A 13,029-nucleotide genomic window follows, 5' to 3' on the forward strand; every position below is an offset into this window, starting at 1 on the left:
TAACCGCACCTGTACTAAACAGACGACTGGCCCTCTTGGCCTAATGAAATAAAGCATTTCTCTACAAAAATTGATTGGCCCTCTTGGCCTAATGAAATAAAACAGAATAGCACCTACACATCCCTCCCCGAAATAGTACAGATATACAATAATATGCTCCTTCCAAGGAGGCAAAATAGGGCTCACAGCCCTAAACTAAATGCATAAGATTATGACCCATCCCTCCTACATATATAGCAAGAGGTGTACGGATAACATGTTGTCTAATCAGCCTATGGGTCCATGATAACAACAGTAGATTAGTCTCGGCTACTCTTTGCATCACCCATATCAACCATCGCCAGCCATATATTGCATGCTCTGATAACATTCCCCACAAGCGACCGGGTCCTGTCTCATTAGTGATAGCAATATCCAAACTAGGACCACAGTTGAAGAAAAGGTCTTCTTCATAAGCAAGATTTGCCAGTGAATCAGCAAACTAATTCTAGTAAAGTGGAATCAGCTGAAGAGACACTCTCTCAAACTCCTCAAGTACGGTCATTGCAGTTTGATGATACATACAAAGGATGGGGTTCCGTATTGTGTATGTCCCATCTAGCTGATTCAAGATCAACTGGGAATCCCCTTTTACTAACAATCACCGAATACCACCTTGTTTGGTAATATGCAGTCCCATAATCAAGGCTTTATACTCCGCCATATTGTTAGTGAATCCTACCCCGAGATAAGCAGCTAACTTCATCGTAACTCTACGTCGAGGATCTCGGATTACTACTCCAACACTCCCTTTTTATTAGGGCCCCTGGATGCTCCGACAAAATATAATGTGTACATTTACAATGGGTTTACACAGCCTACCATCACAAACTCCTCTATTCGTAATTATGATAGTCAAAATTTAGTATGTTTAGAGGATGAACTGATGTCTCCATCCCACCTTCTTCATTGAACTCAACAAGGATACTTGTCAACATTCGTAAGTAGTGATGGCAAAAGACTTTAATCTCCCACACAAATGTTATATCCTCTTGCTCAATCACTTTGTATCCTTTACTCCACCAGATAAGTTTCCCCTGATGGTATCTCTGCTCCAAATATGGGTGCTCCAAATAAGGAATTAACCGCCCCATCAACCAGCTTTAAGCTATTTTGCAGGTCTCAAATCAGCCCCAGCATGGACCTGCAATGCATTTCTCCGTGTCAGTATACTTAGAAATAATAAGGTTTAATCTTATTAAGATTAACCTTATTTTTAAATTCTACTCCCTGAAGATCATCTAGTAGAGCCATAGACTTATTTTTCCCTATCCTGACAATCTTGTAGGGGCCATCCCATCTAGGTTCGAGCTTCCCTGGAAACAACTCCCTACGCGCATCATAATACAGAACTAATTGCCCTTTTTTTAAGGTATACTTCTTTTCTTTAAGGTCATGCAAGTGCTTCATCCGACGTTTAGCTACCTCCTGGTGTAATAATCTCTGCAACTTCAGTTCATCCAGGTGGGCTATGGTCGTGAAACGTTCAAAGAGTGCATCCTCATCTCCCAAAGAGTAGTCAATTGCAAACCGTATGGTTGGCAACTCGATTTCGAGGGGTAACACACACTCTTCCCTATAAACTAATTTAAATGGAGTATAGCCGGTAGCTCGCTTGAACATTGTATTATACGCCCATACTGTCACATACAACTTCCTGTCCCAGTCTTGCTTCTTCTCAAAGACTATTTTAGATAAGATACCCACAAGCTGCTTATTAGTACTTGCCCGTTCGCTTGCGGATTATAGGGGGTTGTTTTATTGTGCTTGATTTGCCAAGCTTCAGTCAGGCTTTTGATCACTTTATTCAAAAAATGGGTTCCACGGTCCAACACTAGTTCCTTCGGTGGACCGAACCAGCAGATAATTGTTGAGAAACATGTGGGATCTAGAGCATGACAGTGAGTTATGGTGGATGGAAGGAGAAATGTGGACTCATGATGGAGAAGACAAAGACACTGTTTGTTACACAAGTGAATTAGGTTCCAAGATTGAGACTTGGACTCATAAACACAATCTTGTGTATGTGGACAATGACATTGACACTTCACTGAAAAGAAAAGAGTACTATCATTGCATTAAGAAAAAGGAAGCAAGTACAATGCTTTATAGGAAAGTAGGAAATTGCAGTAGGTACCACTGTGCATATGGGATAGGTTAGCCTGCATGTCCTTGGCCCTGAAGCTCCATACAAAGAGGCTGTTTAGTGAGTGTGATTGCTGAATCTCAACACCCCTCCTCAATCACAACTAGAAAGGCACAAAGTGTATAGAGGCTGTAATGAGAACCACCTGCAAAGTGTGGGCACACCACAAACATGGTAGACACCAGAGGCTGTCCAGAAAAGGCTAAGTGTGGGCACCAAAACATGATGGACATCCAGAGGCTGTAACAGGGGCCTCACAAAGTGTACAAGGACTGTAATGCCAAGTTACATGAGGAGTTTACAAAGCTTATGGCAGGAAGCATTAGGGCAAGGAAATACAAGGCTTTTAAAACAGTCTATCAGAGTAATGAGAGTAGAAGGACTGATGAGTCTTGTCCTTCCGATCTTGGTGGTCTTCATCTTCATCTTCTTCTTCATCTTTTGGTCCATGGTCTTCTTCTTCTCTCACAGCTGCAAGATAGGCCTTTTGGGACCTCTTCCTAGCATGACAGAACTTCTCAGTATGTCCGGTCCTTTTGCAGAAGTCACAAAAGAGCGGTTCCTTTTTACCTTTGTACCTGTTGTTTACATATAACATTTGTTCATCCTTTGAAGTGTTGGGCTCTTCTTTTCTTTTAAGTTTCTTTTCTTCTTCTAACAGAGAGGATTTAATATCAACAAGTTGAGGATCAGGCATATTGGTTAGAGTGGTTGATACATTATCATAGGCAGGAGGCAAACTTTTTAACAAGACACCAATACAAACATCTTCATCCATTTTTAGCTTTATTCCTGCAAGTTGAGTAAGCAGGCTTTCCATGTAGTTCAGATGGGATGCCAGGGATCTATGAGGCTTCAAATCAAGTCGGAAAAATTCAATTAATAGACCATACTTAGACGACTTTGACTGTGCACCAAATAGGGTATCCAATTTATCCCAAGTGTCATGGGACGTGTCACAGGCATCCACATGATGGATGTAGCTGTCGTCCAATTCCAGTTTGATGATGGCTTGTGCCTTGTCATCATTCTTCTGCCAAGTAACTGCAAGGTCCGCATCTCAGGGTTTCTTCTCTTTACCATTTGTGATGGCCCAAAGACCCTTCTTCATTAGGATGAGCTTGATGTGGGTTTGCCAAGTGTGGAACCTGACTCCTTTGAATCGAGCATTTGGAGAGTCTTTTCCCATGTTGAGGTTGCAAGATCAGTAGCAAATCAACACCAGAATTCTGAGATTTTATCAGTAGAAGAGTAGATTGCAATGTGTTAAGAGACACAGTTAATGACAGTGTGAAAACACACTATGTCAATGTTGATGTTGAGCTTGATTCTTCTTGTTCGGGATCGTTCGGTCGTTCTTTAATCTTCTCAGGTCCTTCCCCTCCTTGATTTGATGCTGGGTCAATGGATTAGAGTGGGCTTTAGCTTGTTTTAGTGTCAGGAGTGAGAAAAATGAGAAAAAAAGAAGCATGAGAGATTTTGGCTATGGCTGATAGTTTAGGGTTTCAGATAGGGGCCTGGTTTTTTGCAGATTTCAGGAGCTATGGTTGATCATTTCCAAAAACAAATTTATGGAAATGAAGCTTACTTCAAGCTCTTCAAAAGCCCTATCCTCCTCGTCAAGATCGTGGCTTGTATGGCGCGCGTATAGTGGACGAACATGCACGACACAGATTTGGGCAGCGATGTCGAATGTCTGCAATGCCAGGGCTGTAGATCACCAATGTGGTTGATTGTTGTGCCAGGAGGGAGCGCCCTAAGTAGAGGAAGATATGTCTAGAAGAAAGTTCATGAAGATATGCTCTATAGAGAGAGATATGAGGGCTCCATGGAGGGTATGTCCTACAGGTCACAGTTGAAGACTATGGATGACTGGGAATTCTCACAATGCTGAGCTTTAGATAGCCAAATTTCATGGATTGATGTGATACAGGGAAGCTTTGTGAGTTGCGGAATACTTTTCCAGAAGGAAGCTCCAAGACATTTGACCTGTGGAGTGAGATATAAGCAGCTCAATCTAACAGGGTGCTGCTGGCTATGGCTGCCATGGAAGCTTCAGTGAGGGTAGAGTTGCGAGATGAAGTCATGGGATGGAACTAAGCTGACCAGATATTAACATGAGCTGAGAGAGGATAGAGGAGAGCTAAGCCGAGCTGAGCCATGCCCGAATGGGCTCTAATACCATGTTGAGAAACATGCGGGATCTAGAGCATGGCAGTGAGTTATGGTGGATGGAAGGAGAAGTGTGGACTCATGATGGAGAAGACAAAGACACTGTTTGTTACACAAGTGAATTAGGTTCCAAGATTGAGACTTGGACTCATAAACACAATCTTGTGTATGTGGACAATGACATTGACACTTCACTGAAAAGAAAAGAGTATTATCATTGCATTAAGAAAAGGAAGCAAGTACAATGCTTTATAGGAAAGTAGGAAACTGCAGTAGGCACCACTGTGCATATGGGATAGTTTAGCCTGCATGTCCTTGGCCCTGAAGCTCCATACAAAGAGGTTGTTTAGTGAGTGTGATTGCTGAATCTCAACAATAATCTGCTCTAAAAGAAAACTTGCAGTCTCTTTTGCATTGTCCTGCCTTATCGCCCACGCTTCTGACCATTTTGTAAAATAATCGATTTGCTACTATAATGTACCTCTTCTGGGTAGTAGACGACGGGGTGATAGGACCCATAAAGTCAATATCCCACTTTTCAAATGGAAGGATAGTCATGATAGGCATAAGTGGGCGTTTCCTATTCTCTCTGCTGTCATGTCTTTGACAGGTATCACATCTCTTAACGTACTCAAAGAAATCTTGGAAGATGAACGGCCACCAATATCTAGCTCTTAAAGATTTATGTGCCGTCAACTGTCCAGTGAAGTGCCCTCCACACGTAGAGTCATGGCACTCCTCCAAGATGAAAGGAACCTCGGCAGGCATCACACATCAGCAATAAACATCATCAACACCCTGCCGATATAGTGTTCCTGCGATCAAGGAAAACTTCAAAGCATGTTGTCTGATTTTCCTCTTTTCTCATTTTGATAAACCAGCTCTAGTCTCTCCCTTTGATAGATAATGCGTGATAGCAGCATACCAAGATGGGATAGAAGCTGTATCAATTTTAAACATTTCTTCAATATCACTTTCTTCAGCCAAAGTCTCTTTCGGCTCCCCGAAATCCACAAGGCATTCCACAATACCCTACAACCTCGATGGCTTACTTTTAATCTCATAATCGAACTCCTGCAAAGTGATTAACCACTTTGCCAGACGATCAAGCGGTTGCAGCTTGTTCATAAGCAATCTAAGCCCTTTCGCCTTCATATAAAAAACTACCTTCTCATAGAGGATGTAGTGATTGAATTTTTTAGTCGCAAAGACCATCGCAAGGCACAACTTCTCCATGTAGGTGTAGTTAATTTTTTATATGCCCAATTTTCGACTAGCAAAAGCTATCGGATGATACCACTTTTCCTCCCAGATTTGGGCTAAACAGCAGCAGCTGATACTATGCATGGTGGCTGCTGAAAATATGTAAAATACATTGTCTCTTTTAGGTGCTTTAAAACTAGTGCTTTTACTAGCTCCTGTTTCACATCCTCGAAAGCTACCTTACAAGGGTCGCTCCATACAAATAGACATCTAAAGGATAATAAGTTCGTTAATGGCAACTTCCTTTCTGCCAAGGCATTTATAAACCTCTGATAGTACCCTATCGATGAGACAGAAAGCTATGTACCTCTTTCAGAGTGCGTGGTGGACTCATAGCGACTATAACCTTGATCTTTTTAGGGTCAGTTGCAATTCCTACTGAACTGACCACATGGCCTTGCAATAGCCCATAAGGCACTCCAAAGACACACTTCTGTGGGTTAAGAGCAATACAAAATTGTCTGCAGTGCTCAAAACACTTTCTTAAAATAATCAACATCCTTTCCCTTACAGTGGCTGCCCCCAGGTCATCGATAAATACTTTCAACTCATCTAGGGAGATGTCACCAAAGGTCTTGTCTGCTGTTCGTTGCCATGATCCAGGCGCATTGCACAAACCAAAGGCCATCACATGGTACGCAAAAGTACCAAAGACAATAATGAAAGTTGTTTTCAACTTGTCCTCTTCTGCAATTCCCATCTAGTTGTATCCAGCAAAGCAATCCATATACGAATATATTTCCCTACCTGCTAATTGATCCAAAATCTGGTCAATAAATGGCAACGGGTAGTAATCCTTAACCGTCTGTTTATTCATCTCTCTAAAATCTACACATAGTTGGATCTGGTTATTTTTCTTCTTCCTGATAACAACTGGTGAACACCATTCTGTATGCTGTACAGGGAAGATTAAACTAGCTTTCTGTAACTTCTGTAACTCCTCAAACAGCCCGTCTCTCAATTCAAAAGGCATACGCCTTACCTTCTGACACACAGGACAACTGCCTTCTTTTACATGAATAGTATGAACAACTAGGCTGGGGGAAATGCCTCTTAGCTCATCATAACTCCAAGCAAAGATGTCGTAGAATTATTGAATCAAGGACACATAGTCCTCCCTTTCTGCTGAACTAAGCATGGAACCTAATTTAATTGGCCGTGAATCATTCGGTGTGCCAAGGTCCAACTCAATCACATCCACATCTCTTATCCTATCTTGCGGCTCTATCCGCTCATTTAAAGTTATCTGATAAATATCCTCTGTAGTGGACCCCTCTTTAGATTTATGACTGGATGATATCTCACTACCAGATGGATCATCTATTGTTTCTAATTCAGTAGAGGATAAAGGAGCTATCTCACTCTCTGAGGAGACTCAGGGTAAGCATCGACTATTGCTCGATTAGCACCTCTACCTAGAACCACTCAACCGGTGGGTATATCAACTTAACAATCTGTTCATAAAATCCAAGGCCTACCTAGCAAGACTTGATAGCTAGGACGTCCTGCAAATCTTATCACTCTAAAGTCCAAGAAGCATTCCACACTTGCAATTGTAACATGGACTTTAGTAATGCAACCCTATGGTTGCCTTAGACTATCATCAGCCATTCTAAGAAGGGTGGAGCTATCTTTTTGGATGCCTAGACCCAACCTCTCCATCAACTCTGAACTCATGATATTGATGGAGGACCAAGTGTCTACGATAGCATGCTCCACTAATATTCCATCTACATATGCTGGAACCCTAGGGCAATTCTTTTCAGCATGATCAAACCAATCTTCCCCTACTCATGCTATGCCCAAAGGTTCTACAATATACCGAATACGCAGGATCTTCTTGAATTCCTTGCGTACTCCTGGAGATAATTTAATCAACTGTAAGAGGTTCACATTTGGTTTGACTTTGCAAAGAGAATTTGCTAAATCAAAATCATGATAGCTAGCCAAAGCTCTCTTTTCTCGCCAAACCATCCTTTCTTTTGGTCTCGGGACCGGCTTTGGTGCTTCTTTTTTGGGTCTTGCCTTCTTTCTTGGCACTTCCTCATCCTTCTTAGGATCAACTTTTTTGTCAACAGGCCTTAGAGATCCCCCTTCCACGCCAGGATTCAGGACTTGCGTCCCCTTATCCCCTTGCTTAGGGTTTCCCTCGACTGGTTTTGCATTATCTTTGTCACCCTCTTTAGCCTTTTGGCCTCTTGTCACGGCTCGTAGGTTAGAGGTTTCAACTCCATTGACGCGTACAGCCTTGATAAGGCTAACTCCATTGCCTTGTGGCAACTCTTCTATAGTGGTCTTTTCCCTTTGCAGTATTTGTCTTGGTCCATAATTTTGCTAAAGGTTATTACCTTGCGCTCTATGATTAACTAGACCTGGCTATTTACTTCCTTGTTGGAGGGAACTAATCTTACTCCAACAGGTAGTGGCTAAGTGGCCTGACTTCCCACAAATATCACATTTAACATTTGGGCAGTTTCTAGGGAAATGTTGTTTGCCACACCACTTATAGCTGAATCTTGTTGGACCACCCTCTTCAGTAGGGCGTCGACTCCCTATCAGATTCTGCTGCTTCTTCAAGAAATTAACATTTGGGCAGTTTCTAGGGAAATGTTGTCCGCCACACCACTTACAGCTGAATCTTGATGGACCACCCTCTTCAGTAGGGCGTCAACTCCCTATCAGATTCTGCTGCTTCTTTAGGAAATTTTTGTCAACAGCTATTTGCCGATATTGTTCAGAAATCATGTCAGTGTAGTGCTTCATCATATCCTTAACTTTGCCAAGGACATTAAAGGCACTCTCTCATAGCCTTGATCGTCTATCCGTCGTTCCATTGGCCTAACAATTTGATTGGGCATTAGTTGTTGACTCACATGAACAACATTAGGGTTCAAAGCTTGGCCTCCAACATTTGGTGGAGCCAACTGACTAGCCATAGGCATAGTCACATTGGGAGGAGCTGGCAGCAAACATACATTTTGAACCATGCTTCCTCTCCCATTAGGGTTATTCATAGGCATTCCTTGACTTCCATTCATCAATGGTAAATTTCCTCCAGGTACTAGACTCGCATTAAGATTTATTCGAGAGGAGTAGGCCATTTGTAATCCTGACTCTACTCCTTCTGCCCGCGTGATAGCGGTGTCTATATCAGCCAAAACCACACTACTCAATTGTACCTAAATATTGATATCCAATCCATGCAAGAAGTATTGCAATTGGGCAGCCGGCGGAATAGGAATGTAAGTTTGTAACTTACGAAACACTTCCTTAAGCTTTTTGGCATAGGCTTTCACATTCTCATGGGGATCTTGGTGTGTTACATTCAAAACACGCAACCAGTATTGGCCACCTCTTTCAGGAGCATATTCTCCTCGGAAAGCTGCATAAAATTGGTCAATTGTGGTTATGATTCCAATCTCTATGCTATGATACCATACTGCAGCCCTTCCTTTTAATGTCATGTTAAAGAACATCATAAGATGTCCCTCATCTTGGATGCGGTAATTAAACATTAGTCTTTGGAATTCACAAATGTGAAACTCTGCATCTTCTTCGGCTAACCCATTAAAAATGGGTAAAGAAACTCCTAAAGCTGGTAGATTCAGTGTCCCTACAGGAATTGCAATGGGTTGTGCCATGACAACAATCAGATTGACAATAGGAGTTTGAACTGATGGAATCACACCCCCACTTGAAGTGGGTTGACTTGGTGGAAGAGAGGAAGAACTTGCACTTCCTCCTGCACCTAAAGGACTATGTGCAACAGTTGGGTTACTAGGACCACTGCCTCTTATGCGTATCGAGCTACTCCTTTGAGGAGAATAGCGACTTACAATCTCAACCGCCGTCTAGCCCTCTCAGCACATTCTACTTTTTGTATTTCGGCTTGACGGTCCTTGTCAGAGGACATAAACCAACTTTTTGGTCCCTAAAAACCCTACATTCGAGAACCACCACTTGTTGGCAGCTCCCGGCAGACGCACCACAGATGGGACCTCAAATGGGCCGGCATCGACTATGGCACTAGCCGGACCTCATGCTCATGATAGATAAACACACCCTCACGGCCTCGCGGGCCAGGAGCATCTATCTACTGCTAAAGGATGAACTGTCATAAAGCCTAATCTATGTGTTTATAGTTTTATAGTTTTGTAGTCCAAAGTTTCCCTTTCTATAAACTCCGCAGAGGGAGAACCCATACACATTGGCAATAAATGCAATGATAATCACATACATGGGAGGCAACCTCTCGGTGGAAACACCCTGGCCCCACTGTAGCTCTCCTACATCGCAAGGATTAGCACCTTGATGCGCTACTCAACATATAAAACAAACGAGAAAAATCCACTCTTTCATTTTGCAAGTACTCTAGGAGATACCATGTGTCCTTACTGAATAATCCCCCAAGAAACGAACGTCTATCCTACGGCTTAGGATGCCTTTCTACACTCAAGCGTGGGTCATTGTCATTGAAAACAGGTGCTATGCATCCAGTCTTTTTATTCTGATACCATAATTTCATGCACATGCAAAAGTGGATGATCCTAAAGTTCTCAGACATAATTTTAAATCAGAGACACGTGGTGCACAACCAAGCTTTCCAATGCATTTACTAACCCGTTGCGGCCATGTAAGGATAGCACCGAGACCACTCGTGCTACTATCCTCTTAATTAATATACCACAAACTCTATGACATTATGTGCATCAAAAAATCAGCAACAATCAGCACGCAAATCACACCATTCAAACATCCCAACCCCCTACGTTTAGGTATTGCTTTCGTTACATAGGTGTAGAGGCTCATTTTGTCATGTTTTGATGTATAAAAAGTGGTAAATCACAAACTTTGAAAAGGAGATAGGGCAAAATGAGGCTAAGCCTCATGCTTTGCCACTACCATACATCCACAAACCATCATTATATTTTTCCTTATTTTTCCAAGATGTATTTCTATTTTTTCCCTTATTTTTTCCATTTTCTTGATTTATTTGGAAATAAAATATACTATTTTTTTATTTTTCTTGTTCCAATCACTTCAACATACTAACATTCAATTTATCTTCCATATTCCCCCCCATGGGAATACATTTTACCCACCCGAAACGGAAAAACTGCCATTTTGCCACTTAAAAACCGCATTTCGGGTTTACGAAAATTTAATAAAGCATGTAAATCATTGCAAAATCAAGATTTTCTTATAAATAGCAATTAATCATGATGCAAACGGAACTCAAACAAATTTTCATCCAATAAGAACATAATTATCATCATAAACTATAAACAAATCCTTCATTTTCTTCATAAAAATGGTCATACTGTGTTTTTACGTAACCCGAGACGCCTTGAATGACTACATAACCAGTAGACAGAGCCTCCATTGCTCTCAATCCAATGTTGTACTTCAATCTTCAGTATCTCCATCAATCTCCACCACCATTTCCTTCATTCTCCTTCCCCGATTCCTCCTTCAAGATAGTGCACATGAACAGTCCATAGAGAAGAGAGAGAGGGAGGAGAGAGAAAGACTAGATTCTGTTCTCTTCATTTGGATAGCCATTCCTCGCATGAAGACTGGTGATATAGTCAGCCAAGAGGGAGAAGTTGAGCCCCAATGTCGGTTGCATAGGTTGCTCATAGCCTCCATCCATGATCTATGAGGGGGAGGGTGCAAAAATCGGCGCCATCCTATTCACACCATGTTCATCATGTTTGCTCCACGTTTTTTTATTAAATTTTGGGGGGGGGGGGGGGGGGGGTGGGGTTTAAATCTCCAAAGGGCACCCCTCCTTTGGTCCAGTTGTGTCCACCCTTTCGTATCTTGGCCAATTTGTGGCCTCTTCCTCGTACGGGCTCCGTTTCAGCCTCTGAAAAATCCTGCGCGTTCGGCTCGGCATCCCGCACTGAGTGACAGCCCCTAACATCCCGCACGGTAGTAGGAAAAATTATCAAAAATCCACAAGTGTCGCTTGGGCGCCTTTTTAAAAGCCATCTTTTACTTAGTGCTTAAAATCGTCCTAGTTGCAACCGCCGCCTTCGATGTCGAATATTTTTCCCCTAAATTCTAAATTTTTTGGCAAATTTCAGGCACACCCCAAGCTCAAAACTCCGCTCTCAGTGACATATGATTTTTTATGTCGAGAAGTGCTTAAAAATAGCCAAATATTCGAATTTCAGGGGAATAGACTTTGTTGAAGGCAGCGGTGGCAATCAGTACGATTTTAAGCAGCAAGTCCTTAAAGCGCTAGTGCTTATTTTCATGGAAATCAAATGGTGGCGGATGGCCAAGCTAGAGTTTTCCTAGATACAAAACAATGTCAAGAATCCAACGCAAGTCTTGAATCTCCATTCCGAGGTCGTTTGATCCCCCATTTAATCCCCCAAGGTTTGGGGTTGTGAAGCAGCTACTAGATCTAGAAGCCAAGAAGAGTGGGACGGGGCCCATCTTTGTAGATTTCAACATCACAGAACCACCCATCCAGACGGATCTCGATTCCGATGTCGTTTGCCCCCTCAAAACTAGAAAACCCACTTACCGAAAGTGTGAAAGCAAAAAGCATGAGCTAGATACTCTGGATTTAAAAATCTTAAGCTTGCTTAAGCTTAAAAAAACCTCAAGAAATGAAACGCCATGGCGAGGGGGGGTGTCAGTATTTCGTGCCTCATTTTTCCCCTTTTTTTAGCATTTTATGATCGGGCAATTGGAGAGGAACCCTCCTGGCTGTGGAATGAAGATTCTTTGTACCTCCGATCTCTCCAAACCGCAGAGGAATGATGCATTGAGCAAAGAGATAAAAAACCAGTCTTTCTCTCTTCTCCCTCTCTCTCCTACATAGAGGTACTTCATGTGGCAAGAAACAAGTGATGGATGCTTGTCCAGGAGGCACCGGATTATTCCAAGAGACTGAGGAGGCTGAAGGCTAAAAATCTATGCTATGTCTTTAACATGTATCACATCTCTTGACATAGTCAAATGAATCTTGGAAGATGGACGACCACCAATACTCAGCTCTTAAAGCCTTATATGCCATTAACCGCCCAGCAAAGTGCCCTCCACAAGTGGAGTCATGGCACTCTTCCAATATAAATGGAACCTCATCAGGTATCACACATCAACGATAGATATCATCAACATTCTGCCAATGTAGTATTCTTGTGATCAAGGAAAATTTCAATGCCTAGTGTTTAATTTTCCTCTTCTCCGATTTTGATAAAGTAGCTCCAGTCTCTCCCGTAAAAAGATAGTGCGTTATAGCAGCATACCAGGAGGGAATAGATGCCGTATCAATCTTGAACAAAGTTTCCATATCACTTCCTTTAGTCGAGACCTCTTTTGGCTCTCCAAAATCCACAAGACACTCTACAATGCCCTGAAGCTTCGACAGCTTGCTCTTAATATTATAATCA

This window comes from Lygodium microphyllum, chromosome 12 (genome assembly GCF_053477565.2).
Source record: "Lygodium microphyllum isolate KBCC chromosome 12, Lygodium_microphyllum_v1.1.10, whole genome shotgun sequence".
NCBI lineage: Eukaryota > Viridiplantae > Streptophyta > Polypodiopsida > Schizaeales > Lygodiaceae > Lygodium > Lygodium microphyllum.